Genomic DNA, 15,092 nt, shown 5'->3' on the forward strand with positions numbered 1-15,092 from the left:
TTGTAAAGGTGCTGATCATAGAAAACAGAAAAATCACCCCTGTATTTACAGTCCTACATAAGCTGAACTGAAAGGAGATTTTTTTAGATGGGTCAGAAGTAATCATCTGAAATCTACCAGAACACCAGTGGTAAAAGACTAACTATTTGACTTCTATGAGGAATCCTAGGGGTTACTGAATATAAACTGAACTGTACTGAACTACTGGAGCCTGTACTTGTGCATGTACTGTATGTTCTGTCTGCAAAAAGCTGTGCCCATTGAAGTCCTACAAACTATTCAAATGGGAACCTGGCTCTTTAACCCAGCAGTGAAGTATTTACCTACCAGGAAAAGAATTGTCTCTTCAGGACACTGCAACCGATGCTATTCTGTTTTGTTTTGTTTTTTTACCAATGATGGTTTAATGTAGAATGTAGCATCTATCTATAGCCTGGTAGCTAGGGTATTGTCTTAGGAGATACAAGAAGTGGATTTGAATACCCCTAAGCTTATAGCAGGCACCCACCATGACATCACCCTTGTTCCTCTTCCCTCTCACCCCAACCCCAAGACTTTCACCAGATCTATCTCTAATTTTCTACTGGAGCTCTGAGCAATCATACTGTTCTTTTAAATAAAGTGCAACTCCTCCTCCTTTTCTCCCCACCAGTCCTTCCTGAACAGTTGGTACCCATCCATGACAGTACTCCAGTCATGCGAGCTACTACACCAAATCTCTGTTATTCCAATCACATAGTTCCATCACTGTGCGAGGATTTCCAATTCTTCCTGCTTGTTTCCCAGGCTGCATGTATTCATGTACAGACACCTGAAGTAATTAGTCAATTGCCCTACTTTCTCAGAAAGAATGAGAATCCCCCCTGCCCGCACTTGCACTTCCTCCAGGTCACCCACTTCCCCATTTAACTCAGGGCTTTGGTGTCCATCCCCCAGCAAGCCTAGTTTAAAGCCCTCCTCACTAGATTAGCCAGTCTGAATGCAAAGATCCTTTCCTCTCTTTGTCAGGTGGATCCCATCTCTTCCTAGATATCCTTCTTCTTGGAATAACATCCTATAGACAAAGAAGCCAAAGCCCTTCTGGCAATTCAATCATCTTGTGGTTGTTGATGCCCAAGTTGCCATCCATTTCTACATTCCTCACCAATTCTTCCCTGTTTGAGAGCAGCAGATAAAGAAGAACATAGCCCCTAGTTGGCTTTCTGCACAGCCATGCATGGATCTGCACGATGCATCTGCTTCTGCCTGGGCCTTTCCCCTTGACTAGGAAAATCAAGAACACCACTCGAGCCCCGGTCCCCTTCACCCTTCCACCCAAAGCCCTATAGTCACTTTTGGTCTGCTCAGGTTTACCCCTGGCAGTATGATTGGTGTCCACATGTATGAGTTCTCCTGCCATTTCAACAGGGAGCAAGTTCACAGCTCATGTGCTCCCCAAATTGAACTCTACTCCACTCTGCAGGTCAACACTTCTTTCCTGTTCATTTCAATGGGCAAGTGTTATACCTCCAGAGATGTCTCCTAGTCATTCAGGAGGTACATGGCTCTTCTTTTGTTCCAATGAAGAATTTTAAGTTATGCTAAAAAACCTCCCTCTGCTCAGAATCTTACATCCCCTTGACACCATATGATGTGCACAACTCTTTCTGACCCAAGTACCTAGATATCTATGTGGAAAACAATATAAAGATCTTCTTTTTCCAGCAACTGAATGACTAGAAAGTTTTTAAGGGACTTATGGGACCTGGATTCTAAGCCCCACTCTCAGGCTCGGGAAGTTTAAACCTACACTTCCTATGTCTTAGTGGCCAGACCCTCAAGCTCAGGGGAAGACACCACCATCCTCTTGAAACTGGCCAACAGGAAAGGATTGTGGGACAGTAGGAGAAGTAAGGAACAAGGAGTCACTTCTGTGGCCTGGCTGTGCCCTGGCCTAGAACAGAGGGAGGCAGTTCTGAATTCTGGCTCCTGCTCCCAAGGCTCTGTGTACATTTTCCCCAAATGCATCACTCTCTTTCTCTTTCATGTGGCATTTTAGGATTATAACATTCATACAGCATTCATAGATTAATATCTAAATCTGATAGACTGCATCAGGGGTAGCTGCATGGATTGATTTTAGATCACCATTAAATGATCTAATAGGGCAACTGTCCACAATGTGTAGCACCATCTGAAAAATCGCACCACAATCACAACCCGGACTTTCTTTGATTCTCCATTTATGAAGCAGGTGACCACATTTTCCATGAAGTGTCCAATGCAATTCAGAGAGGACCAAATCTTTCTCGGTAGGTCAAAATCTGTTTGGGGGATTGTAGGGCTGCTAACAATGTATTTCTGTGGATGGTTGGTATTTGCTAGGCCTGTGCAAAGCAGCTAGTATTTGCTTTGGATTCGGCCAATTCAGGGGACAGTGATTCGATTCAGTGATTCAAATCACTGTCCAAAATCAATTCATCCGAATCACCCAGGCCAGGACCATCACCTGCCCACTCTCCCAGCCCAGCAATGGCTGCCCCACCTGCCCCAGCTCTCATGACTTGAAAAAAAAAGCCCAACTCAGCGGGTGCTGCCAGACAGGGGACCGATCTCCACTGCCCCCACTGTGTGGGGGGCTCTGCACGAACCCCCTGACCCTGCTCTCACTCCTTCAGGCCCCCCTATGGCTGCCCTGCCCACCCCAGCTCCAGCCCTTTAAGAAAAAAAAACCTGAGAAACCCCCCTGGACTCATTGTTCCTGCCAGTGAGGGGCAATCCCCACTGCCCTGCACCATGTGAGGGGTCTCTTCCATGAGCCCCCTGAAGCCCCAAGACCGCTGAAGAAGCGGTGAGTCCTGGGGTTTTTCTCAGGGTTTTTTTTTTCTTATAGGGCTGGAGCTGGGGCAGGTGGGGCAGCCATGGGGGGGGCTGGGGGAGTGAGGGGGGCAGGGATTCCCATGGTCCCCTCCACTCTCGTCCAGCCCCCTCTCCCCCACCCCTATTTACCAGCTCAGAGTCTGGTTACAGCTCTGTGCTGCAGCCACCAGGGGACTGCCTGAATCATCAAAGTTGTCTGAATCTTTTCTGAATATATATATATATATATATATATATATATATTTTACAAAATATCTAAGAAACCTATTGTCTCGTGCTACATCTTCATTCAGCTATTACATAGTTAAAGTGTAAAAGCAGTGTAAAAGTGTTGAAGTGTAGCAGTTGAAGTATAAAAGCAAATGTTCTGCATGGCCTATGATAAAAGCAAAACCCTGAAGTGAATGGAGTACCACTAAAAAAGCTAAATTCTTTATATCAGATTTTTATTAAAGATTTTAAGCATGTTATAAAGAACATGCTTCAGTTAGCATCTTTAAATAAAATCAAGGTTTTACATAATTCACTATAGCATACAAAAAACATAACACCCAACCTTAGCTGCTTGCACAGTTAATACTTGATGATTATGGCCATTTACTGTAAAAAGTGAATTAAGACTCTCCATAGGATCCTCATTTGTGGAGTATATTAATGAGCCTCTTATGTAAATAGTTACTCTTACATCACTGCTTATTTGCTTGCTTGCTGGGTTACATCCAATTTACAGAAGAGGTAAAAAAAAAAAATTGCTTTCCCTTGAAGTACCTTATTCAACAGCAGTTCTTTTCCAATGCATATAATAGTTGTTATTGGAAATAATCTAATATGTTTATATTAACTAGGGGCTGAGGCATAAAAAAGACTTGGATCCCTGCAAGTCAAATGCTGCAGCACCTGCCTTTGAGGGACTTATCTGCCAGATGGAGTGCAATATCCAGAGTTAAGCACCCAAATTACTTATGCAGTGTATCGGGGAAGAGGGAAACACCCATTCCCTGAGCAAGGGACCACTTACATCTAGTAAATAGGAAATGCTGCATACAACTGCATTTCTGGACTCCTGCCTCCTTCTGGAGGCTAGGGCTGCAAAGGAGGTACTTCCATCCACTCAGGCTGGAACCCTGTACCCCTGCTGCCCTGCTCTAAGCCCTGCTGGCCCTGGGACACTGGTGTGGGCTCTGTGCTCCCATGCCTGCTCATTCCCGGTGCCTCCCCAGTCTTGTGGTACAGGAGGGGGGGTAGCGCACAGCCCTGACCCCCTGCTCACTGGCAGGGAAGGAGCTGGTGCAGAGCATGGGGAAAAGCGGCCCCTGCCCCACCCCGTGGCTGGCATTTCTTGCAGCCACTCGCAGCTTGTGCAGGGCTGTCCTGAGCAGGCTCAGACAGCCCTACATAGGCTGCACGTGGCTGCAGCATGGGGCACCAGCCACGGGGTGGGTAAGGGGCTGCTTTTCCCCCGCACCTAGAACCAGTTTGTAACCCACCCCCACTGCCAACCTGGGTCCTGCGCGGCTCTGGGCTCACCCATCAGGGCTGCGCCACAACGGCCACAACTGCAGCCCCCCGGCTTGCCACACCAGACAGTGTTGGCTGCTTCTGCCTGCCTGGAACTTGTGCGCTGGGCAGCCCAGAGGCAGCAGTGGCAGCCTCACTGCAGCCTACTGTGGTGCAAGCTCTGGGCAGGCAGCAGCAGCAAACACTGCCTGGCATGGCAAGTGGGGGGCCGCAGCTGCTGCCACTGCCACTGTGATGCAGCCCCAATGGGCAAGCCCAGAGCGGGTGTGGGGGTGGGTTACAAGCTGGGACTGAGTGCGGGGGAAAGCTGACCCCTTGCCCGCCCTGTGCCCAGTGCCCTGCACTGGCTGTGCCTGCTCAGGACAGCCCCATGCAGGCTACAAGCGGCTGCAGCAGGGAATGCTGCCCATGGAGCAGGGGAGGGGCCACTTTTCCCTGTGCTCCGCCCCAGCTCCTTACCTCCCACCCTTACCTGACCTTCCTGTGCTGGGGCAGCCATGTGGTCCCAGGCCAGAAGTCCCTGCTAGGGCTTTCGGCTGGGGGGGCAGGGCTGGGTGAGCCCTGCTGTTGCAGGAGCCTGGCGAGGATTCCCTTGGGTCCTACTGCCTCTGATACCTGTCATTTTTGACAGGAACCAAGGACAGATAAATTTTAATTTTCAAAAAAATTTTAGGGGCCCCACGGACCAGATAGAATGGCATCATGGGCCAGATCCCACCTGTGGGCTGTATTTTGCCCGCCCTTGCCCTAGAACAAACTCCCTCCACTCCCTTTCCTCTCTCCAACTTTTAAAACAGTGCCCAGGCTGGGAGGGAGGAGGGGCCATTGCTAGGGGAAATGAGATGCAGGCTCACAGCCAGCAGGTGGATTTCCCAACCTCCCTTCCTCCCTGGACCCAACAGTGAACTTCTGTTTGATCTGGGGTAACGCTGTAATTCAGGGTGCTTCCTACAAAGTATCATGTGTTATAGCAAGGAGCTGCTCTTCTGGCTGTACCCCTGGTGAAGGTAAAGAGCCTGGAACCTGGGGTCTCTTCTTGCTTCACTCAGCTACTGGGATTAAAATATGTAAGTAGTTATCAGCATCATTGTTGTTCCCTCCCCTCTGCCCCCCCCCCCCCCCCCCAAGTCATGAGACTTTTGCTAGGTAGAATCATGTGCTTTGCACCCACCCAGTATGCGCGCCTATATAGCCAGTACCACCCAGTTAGTTCGTGCACAGCAAATTTAGGCACATAAGTGACATCCCCATGAGTGGGAACATGCAGTTTGTGGTGCCTCAAAGGCTTTTGAGGTGCCGCAAAATTCACACAGCACACAGAAATTGGTTCCCCATTCTACATATTTGCAGCACAGTGGTAAAATTAGATACTGGGAACTCTTGGTATCTAAAAAAATGGGGCAAAAAACAGCATGGCACACATGGCTGCAGTGTGTGTGCCACCCAAAACTAGAGCCTGTCCAGCCAGAGCCATGCTCCAGCTGCTGGCCAGGCTCCCCGTGCCTGGATCACCACCTTTCAAGCCCTGGGAGGCCCCCAGTACCCCAGGTAAGGCTGCTGGGGCCAGCTCAGGTGCTGGCCCAACCTTCCCTATCCCACCTGGGGCAATCTGCTGTGTGCCAGGCTGCGCATGTAGGGGCATGCCTGGGGACAACTAACAGTGGCACAAATATGTGTCATTGCTATTTGTCCCCAGGAAAATGCATGTTCCTGCTAATGGGGACACCCATAAGAGGTAACAGAATTTGCCCCCTGGTCATGAAGAATAAGAGTAGAATAGCTAGAGAAGTAAGATTCCTTTCTGCTCCTTACCTCATTCTCTTCCCCCCGTGCCCGTGTTTGTGTTTGCATTAGACTGGCTGTGAGCCATCAAGACTCTGCATTGAACTCATTCTATGACAGACTGAGAAATGGAAGGTTTTAGGTGCCTGCCTCCATCCCTGATGCACAAAACACATCCAATCTTTCGTTGCTGGAACTAAATTACTGGGTTTATCTTGTTTTGATTTTTTCTTTTTAATCTACAGGTTTCCTATCACATGACTACACAAGAGAATATAGAGGGGAAAACATTTAGTTTAAAAGTGTATGTAGAGACAGAGATGTAAAGTAACTAAATGAATGCCAATTGGGCAAATCAACAAGCTTTGCCATAGCTTATCTGCTATTCAAACACTGAAAAGATTTTTTTGCTTTTGCGGGATGGTTTTGTTTAAGACTTTCCTTCCCTGCAAGAGCTCCTGTAAATTAAGGGATTAAAGCATCTTCCAGAGGATTTCAAGACATAACCAGTTTAGCAAAGAAAAGATTGAAAGGCTTTAAGACAATAAGGTAGGTTGGTAAGTGGTCTGGCAATAAGAAAAGTGCTTGACACTTGTGGTGGTCACAGCTGATGTGAAAGCCAATGTTTCTATTGACAGACTTTTCTCCTTTTTCTTTCCCTTGGCCACTGTGTCAAGGCAAAAATTGAAATACGACTTTGTATCATCCTTCCAAAAAAAGAAAAGGGACTTGAAAGGCTTGATCCTCTCTGTTGAAGTCAATAAAGTTCTACTTTCTTATACCAGCTGAAGATCTACCCTGACTGTCCTATTTACACAAAATGTTGCATGTTCTTTTCAGACCACAGAACCAGAGGCAGAGCTCAGAAGCTGTACAATCATATCAAATTAAAGGTGTTTGTTTTATACCAGTAATTGGGTTTACAAAGCAATTCCCAAAGTTTTAAAGTGTCAAATATCTATGTACACTACCTGACAGAGACGACCCAAGCAGGGTGTGGGGCTCAGGGCAAATCAGCCTGTGCGGGGTCCTGCCTCTGGATGCAAGGAATCCAGTGGCGAATTTGGTGGCGGTGGGGAGAGAGGTGCCGAGCCACCAGACATGAAGCCAGCGGCAGCGTGGAATCAGCCGGGCCACTTCGCCCAGCTCCGCAGGGCCCCCCAAAACACGGGGCCCAGGGCAGTCGCCCTGATTCACACCCCACTTTAGGGATGGCCCTGCTGCCTGTTCAAAGTATTTTATAGTTAAAAATCTGTGGTGTATTCCCTAGGCCTGATCGAAACCATAAAATTATAGAGGAAGTCAAATGGATCTGGGTTTCTGTTTTTGTGTAGAGCAGTAGCCACAATCACTATAGTATTGCAAGAGGGAGAATTAAATAGCACACAGCAAAGACATAACTAAAATATATTATTTCAAGATCACATTTCCAAGCAAAAACATCACAACTACTTTCTCCATGTAGCTTGCTTTCTGTTTCTATTATCTTTTAAAGAAGCATGTTTTAGTGCTACACTTAAAAAGGTCTTTTTTATAAGCATTTATAAATGTATCTTATTGATTCTCAAAATATGATGAATCAAAATGGCCAAAAAAAAAGTTGTATTTTTCCTATAAAACATTTGTATATTATATCCATTTGGGGGGGTTTGGTACCAGCACTAAAGATATCACTGATTATTCCACAGCCATTACAATAACATGAATGAAGCCTTCCCATGAATGAAGTTTCCAAACCTTGGAAACTTTCATTTCTAAACAAAATATCCAATTAGTAGCTGCCAAAACAACTTTAAATCATTTAGCTTTGAGTAATCTGTAGCCTTCTTTTACTTACACTTTAATATGTGCTTGTAAACTCTTTGGTTTACCCTTAAAAAAAAAGGGAAAAAAAAGAAAACACTCCTGCATAATGAATTACAGTACACTTAGGGCAAAATCCCACTTGCTGCCTTCATGTGAGTAAGGGAAGAAGGATTTGACACAGAACCTTCAAGCAGATAAAAATATTCCCAAATGTGTTGTTAATCTAAAAAATGTCAAAAATTAAAATCAAATTTGGTAAATGACTGTATTTTCTTATATACAGCAATTACCTTTTTTTCTAAATAAAACAGCTGCTGGAAATTGGTGTGCGCATTATACAGAAGGAAATACCGTTTCTGCTGTTTAAGCTTCTTCTGGGCAAAATGAAAACCAACTCTATGTGTGATCCACATGAGCAGGCTTGGCTCCCTAGCTGATGTTACACAGTTACTACAAGGAAAGATCTTTTCTTCTTCACTCCACCTTGCAAAAGTAAGGTGTATATCTTAGTCCAGGGTATATGATATCCAAGAGAATAAGGTATTTACTTATTAGTGTTCCTTGGCACTGGGTGCATCTACATGTGACATTTTACTGCACAGTAGAGCAGTTTACTATGCAGTAAGCTTATGCATCTACATGTGCACAAACTTACTGTGCAGTAAACTGCTCTAATCATGAGTAAATATGCTACCTGAAAATGCAAGTAGCAAATTAACTTGCAATAGTTACTTCACAGTAGTGCTCATGTTGACACCTGAGATAAGAATCTCCCAACCTGAGCCCTACGATCATGAAGCTCAGCTTTGGAGATGCAGATCCCTAAACCCCCACTTCCTTATCACAGAGTGGGGGCTGGGAACCCATTGCTGGTGGGGACCCTGATCGTGAAACTGGGCAGGGAACAGGTTCTCCAGGCCCTGCCCCATGATCATGGAGCAGAATCTGGGAACTGTCCCACCCTTGTGCCCCAGTTGACTGGGAGCAAATTGCTCCCAGTTGGCCATCTACATGCATATTACTGTGTAGTAATTACTTGGCAGTTGATTTGCTACTTGCATTTTCAAGTAGCAAATTAACTGCTAAATAGAGCAAATTACTGAGCAATTATGGTCTGCACATGTAGATGCAGACACTTACTACATAGTAATTTGCTCTAATGTGCAGTAAAGCATCTCATGTAGACATGCCCGCTGTCTTCCTGGGAGGGATGGGGGGGCAGGGGGTGAGGATGGGATGCTGGAGTTCTTTCCTGAGGAAGCCATGGTGTCCCAGGAGAAGCCCTTTTGGGAGTGATTGAACCCTGGTTGTTCCCAGGTTATTTTTCTCCTGAAGTGGCCATTTTTATTTTGTAGGGTTTCTGTTCTCCCAGAAAAAAATGAATAACTTTATGAGGCCTCAGATTATGGACACAAGAGTCACTGACAGATATTCATTAAAAGGTGATGGAATCTGCTCCCAAGTTCCAACAACTGCACCTCCTGCTATGCCAGACATGCGTGGCACAACATGCAATCTTGGGTTTGGAGATGAGATCCCAATTACACACTACTTGCCATTGCAGAGAGCGCCAGGATCGATTTCACATGATCACAAACCTAAACCTGGAATCCCTCAGCACCAGCAACTTGACAGCTGGAACAGAGCCTGGTGTGGTACCCAGAGCCAGCCAATAGGGCTGTGCAAAATTTTGGCAGCCGTTTCATTTTGGAGGTGTTTCAGCCCATTTTGGTACCCGAAACACCAAATCCAAAATGAAACTGAAGGCTCTGAAACATCTCCAAAATGAAGTGAAACCATCCAAAATGTTTTGGATGTTTCAGATGTTTCAGAATGTTTTGGAGGCCAGCTTGCAGGGAAACAGAAACTCACAAGAGGAAGAGGGAAGGGGGGAAGTGGGAAGGACTGCTCTGATATTGACATCTGTACCTGACTAGTGTCTGCAATCTGTCCCTGAGGTCCCTTTCAATCCCAGTGCTCTGGGGGAGGGATAAAGAAACACCATATAAGGTCTGCGTGAAGCCTCTCTCTTCCTTTTTTGATCTGTCTGTCTGGAAGCAACAGCGTGTGAAAAGTACTGGCTGGCTGTAGTGACTTGCTTCCTAGTCAGTCTCCTGCTAGCCTCTCTTTTTGGAAAGGATTGGATACACCTTTCAATATATTACAGATTAAAGATATAGAAAGCAGATAGAAGAAGATATCATAAAGACATAGAAGATACAGTAAGCAGTAGGGCTGTGCGAAATTTCACCAGCTGTTTCATTTCGACGCTGTTTTGACTTGTTTCAAGCTCAAAACAGCAAAATCGAAACAAAACAAAGGGCTTCGAAACAGCCTCAAAATGAAACAAGGGCAGTCAAAACATTTCAAAAGTTTCAAAATGTTTCGAGTTTTGAAGGTGAAGCTGGGTTTGCCTGCAGGGAAACAGAAAGTAAGGGGAGGGAGGGGGAAGAGTGGGGAAGGACTGCTCTCATATTGACTGTGTAGCTGGCCAGTGACTGTCATCTTTCCCTGAGGTTCCTTCCAATCCCAGTGCTTTGAGGGAAGGATGAAAAAACAGCATAAAAGGTAGCATTGTTTGAAATGGCCTGCTTTCTGCCTTGGGATCTGACACTTACTGAGCTATCTTCCAGCAGTTCCAGAGTGTTAGACAATGAAAGCTACTACTAGCATTGATTTGAATTATTTCCTACTTGCTAGCCTAGCAAGTGGGATTCCACAATACATTTTGCTTTCTTCTAGACCCTTTTATTTTATTACTATATTCAGTGATTTATTCCTTTCAATTTTATAATTATATTGGATATTACACTATAGAATTTATATAGGAAGGGAGATACATTTATATTTAATTCTTTACATTTATACCTTGCAGCATATACTACATACCTTATAGAATTTATATAGGAACAAAAATACATTTATATATTTGAATAAAAACAACACACTGTGAAACACACCATGAAGTGTGCTGGAAAGGCAGCTGGCAAGCCTTCAGGGAGGGGCGGAAGATGGGGTAGAGGAAGAGGTGCAAGTTCTACCACAGCCCAAACTGAGATGCAGCCTCTTTCCTACAACTAGCAGGGATGAGGCTTCCAGAAGCAGCATGGGGAGGGGAGCAGTGCCAGTGCCATTGCCTGTGCCTGAGTCTGCATCCCCCTCCAAGAGCACCAGCCATAACCCTCCCCCCCACCACCACCATGAAAACAAGCACCATCATGATTGTCTCCTCCATCCCCATTTCACTTCCCATGCTGAGCCTTCCAGTGCCAGAGGAAGAACTGGAGATGAAGCTGAGTGCCCTAGCAAAGGAAATTCTGGGGAAGGAGAGGGAATCAACTGAGTTTGTGCTCCACACCCCTCAAGTTTTCCTAAGAGCCAGGTCTCCTTCCCCAGAAGGCACTTCAGAGGATGCTGAGGTAGAGGTTGTGGAGGCAAGTGGCTCATCTGAGTCTGCTCCTCCTGTTGCTGTGCCTCTGCCTGCTGAGGAGGGGGAAATTGCAGCATCCACACATTCATGTGCACCCCAGAAGTGAACGCGTAGTCTGGTCTGGAATCATTTTGAGCTGGCAGATGATCCCACATATGCGATCTGCCTGCACTGCTGAGCCAAAACCAGCCAGGGCAAGGGAACAAAACACATGAGCACCACAGGGATGCTGATGCATCTCCACAGGCACCACCCCCTTGCACTTGCTCCTCCTCAGCCTGGCACCAGCAGGAACATGCCCAAAGGGAAGTCCCCCTCTTGCTCCAAAGCCCCCATCCTCTCAAAGCAGAGGCAGGCCACACTGGAACAGTGGGGGAAAGGCAGACAGAAAGGGGGGCACGTTGCAAAGGCGAGCAAGATCACCCAGAACATTGGGGAGATGCTTGCTGTTGATGGCCAGCCCTTCTCCTTAGTTGAGCAGCCAGGGTTCAAGCAGCTCATGGCTAATGGTCCCATCATACCAAATGCCTACATGTACCACCTTTAGCAGGATGTTCGTGCCCTCCCTGTATGAGGCATGCAGTGAGTACTTGAGGGAGGAGCTGCACAGGGCAGCTCCACAGGTGGCCTTACACTTCACCTTGAACATCTGGAGTAGCCGGGGTGGAGATCACGCCTACCTCTCCCTCACAGGGCACTGGTGCAACCAGTCAGGTCATGGGTGGGCTCTCCTTCAAGCCAAGGTGATGGATGAGTCCCACGCATCAACCGAGATCATGGGGGCCATGAACCACTTGGTCCAGGGGTGGCTCACTGGGCAGGGCGAGCTCATCCATGGGTTCATGGTCACCAACAATGGGGCCCATGATGCCAACTTCATTAGAATCCACTGTGTGGCACAGAGTTCCACCTCAATGTCAGGGATGCCTCGGTGCAGTACAGGGCTGCTGGTGATGATGCCAGGACCAGCACCACCAGCAAGCTCATTTCCAAATGCAGGAAGGGGGAAGGCTACTTCCACCGGAGCATCAAGGCGGGCAAGATGCTGTGGGACAAACAAGCAAAGCTGAACATCCTGCAGAACAACATAATGCAGGATATGGAAACTCAGTGGAACTCCACATACCTGATGCTCAAGAGGCTGGTGGAGCAAAAGAAGGCCATCCATGTGATCGCCTTGCTCAAGGAGATTGGGATCAGTGGCCCCCTTAACAGAGCTGAGTGGGATACCATCTCCCAGATCTTGGCAGCTCTGAAGCCCTTCCTCGAGGCCACCAAGAGCCTCTAGTGATGCCCCCCTTAGCCAAGTAATCCCTGTAGTGAGGGAACCTCAGAGTCAAATGGAGAGCTTCCAGGGGATCAATGTTCCTGGTTGGGGCAAGCTGCTGTCACCAGACGTCCAAGCACTGGTGAGGTGGCTGAAGGAGGGCATCAGGAAATGGCTTGATCTCTTGTGGTCCAGTACAGTCCACGTGCCGGCCACCATGTGTGACCCGAGGGTGAAGGGCAGCGTATGCAGCAGGCAAGACCTGAATCGAGGTGCTAGTGAAGAAAGTCAGGGAGGCAGAACAGCGGAGGTAGGGGAACATGGAAGAGGGGGATTCACTGTCCCGTGCCAGCACTTCATTCACGAGCCAGTCTCCTCCAATGTGGGCCAAGGGCATGGCTTCCCTGTTGGGGTCCAGAGGCACCACACCCCAGCATCAGGCACGTAGCACCGAGGCCTCAGTGGCTACCTATCTTGCTGAGGACATGGAGCCACTGGAATCCCTTGGCCTACTGAGCAAGTCGCAGCCAGATGTGGCATGACCATGGTTGCCTGGGAACACCTGTCCTGCCCACTGACCAGTGTTCTGAGCGAGAGGGTGTTCAGTATTGCTAGGGATCAAGGGCTATAGGTGAACATCAAGGGCTATAGGTTGTACAGGAGGGACAGAACAGGGAGGAAAGGCGGGAGTGCGGCGCTCTATGTCAAAGAACAATTCACAACCTCAATGAGCAGCACTGGGTCAGAGGAGGGGCAGGCTGAAGTGCTCTGGGTCAGAATACAAGGGGGTCGGGGGGAAAGGGACTTAATGGTGGGAGTCTACAACAGACCACCCAACCAGGGAGAAGAGCTAGACTGGGAATTCTCAGGTCAGCTCGTGGAGGCAGTTAAGTCAAAGGATGTGGTCATCATGGGTGATCTAAACTATCAGGACATCTGCTGGGAAGAGCAGTCAGCCAGGTCTGACCGCTCACGTAGGTTCCTAGCCATGTTACAGGACCTCCATCTATCCCAGGAGCTGCACAGTCCCACCAGGAGAAATGCCTTGTTAGACCTGGTCCTGGCCACAAGTGATGACCTGGTCAAGGGACTGTGGGTGCTTGATCACCTGGGAGATAGTGATCATCGCCTATTGGAATTCACCATCCAGTGCAGGGTGGCAAAGGCCTGTAGCAAGACAAAAGCCCTGGACTTCAGGAGGGTGGATTTCATTGAGCCAAGGAGACTAGTTGGGGAGGCACTGAGGTCCCGGAGGGGTGGGACGTTGGGAGTCCAAGAAGAGAGGTCGTTCCTGAAGGAGACGATCCTCCAAGCCCAAAGGGTGGCAATCCCTACATGGATCAAAGGGGGAGTGCTCAAAAGCCCCCATGGCTCACCAAAAGCATCCAGGAATGTCTCAAAGCTAAAAAGGAGATGTACACCCAATGGAAGGGAGGGGCCATCACCAGGGAAAACTATACCTCCATTGCTCAGGATTGTACGGGGGCTGTTAGGAAAGCCAAGGCGGAGATGGAACTGGGCCTAGCAACCTGGATCAAGGATAACAAGAAATCCTTTTTTAAATACATAGGGGGTAAAAAAGGTTCTGGGTAACGTGGGGCCTCTGCAGGACACGCTAGGAAATCTGGTGGTCCAGATGACCAGGTGACCAGATGACAAACCAGATGACAACCAGATGACAAACCTAACCTATTTAAACAATTTCTTTGCCTCCATTTTTCTGAGCAGGGACCAGGTCATCCCCCCCACCGGGATCCCTGATGGTCCCAGGGGAAGTGCTGCCAGGCCCAGGGTTAGTGAGGACCTGGTCAGGGAACTTCTGGTGGGACTAGATGTGTTCAAATCAGCAGGTCCTGATGATCTCCACCCCAGAGTGCTGAGGGAATTAGCAGAGGTCATTGCGGGACCCCTGGCACAGCTTTACAAGCACTCGTGGTACTCTGGCGAGGTGCCAGAGGACTGGAAAAGGGCCAATGTGGTCCCCATTTTCAAAAAAGGGAGGAAGGAGGATTCAGGAAATTATAGGCCTGTTAGGCTTACCTTGGTCCTGGGTAAGCTCTTTGAGAAAATTATCCAGGTGCACATCTGCAAGGGGCAAGCAGGGGAGTGTATGCTTAGGGGCAACCAACGTGGGTTCATTAGAGGCAGGTCCTGTCAGACCAACCTGGTGGCCTTCTATGACCAGGTCACAAAATCCTTGGACGCAGGTGTCGCAGTAGATGTAGTCTTTCTGGACTTTAGGAAGGCCTTCGATACTGTCTCTCACCCCATTCTCATTAAAAAATTAGGAGATTTTGGTGTTGATGCCTACACAGTCAGATGGGTTATCAACTGGCTGGAGGGCCGCGCCCAGAGAGTAGTGGTGGACGGGTCATTTTTGACCTGGAGGGATGTGGGCAGTGGGGTCCCCCAGGGCTCGGTCCTCAGGCC

This window comes from Alligator sinensis, unplaced genomic scaffold, assembly GCF_000455745.1.
Source record: "Alligator sinensis unplaced genomic scaffold, ASM45574v1 scaffold204_1, whole genome shotgun sequence".
Taxonomy (NCBI): domain Eukaryota; kingdom Metazoa; phylum Chordata; order Crocodylia; family Alligatoridae; genus Alligator; species Alligator sinensis.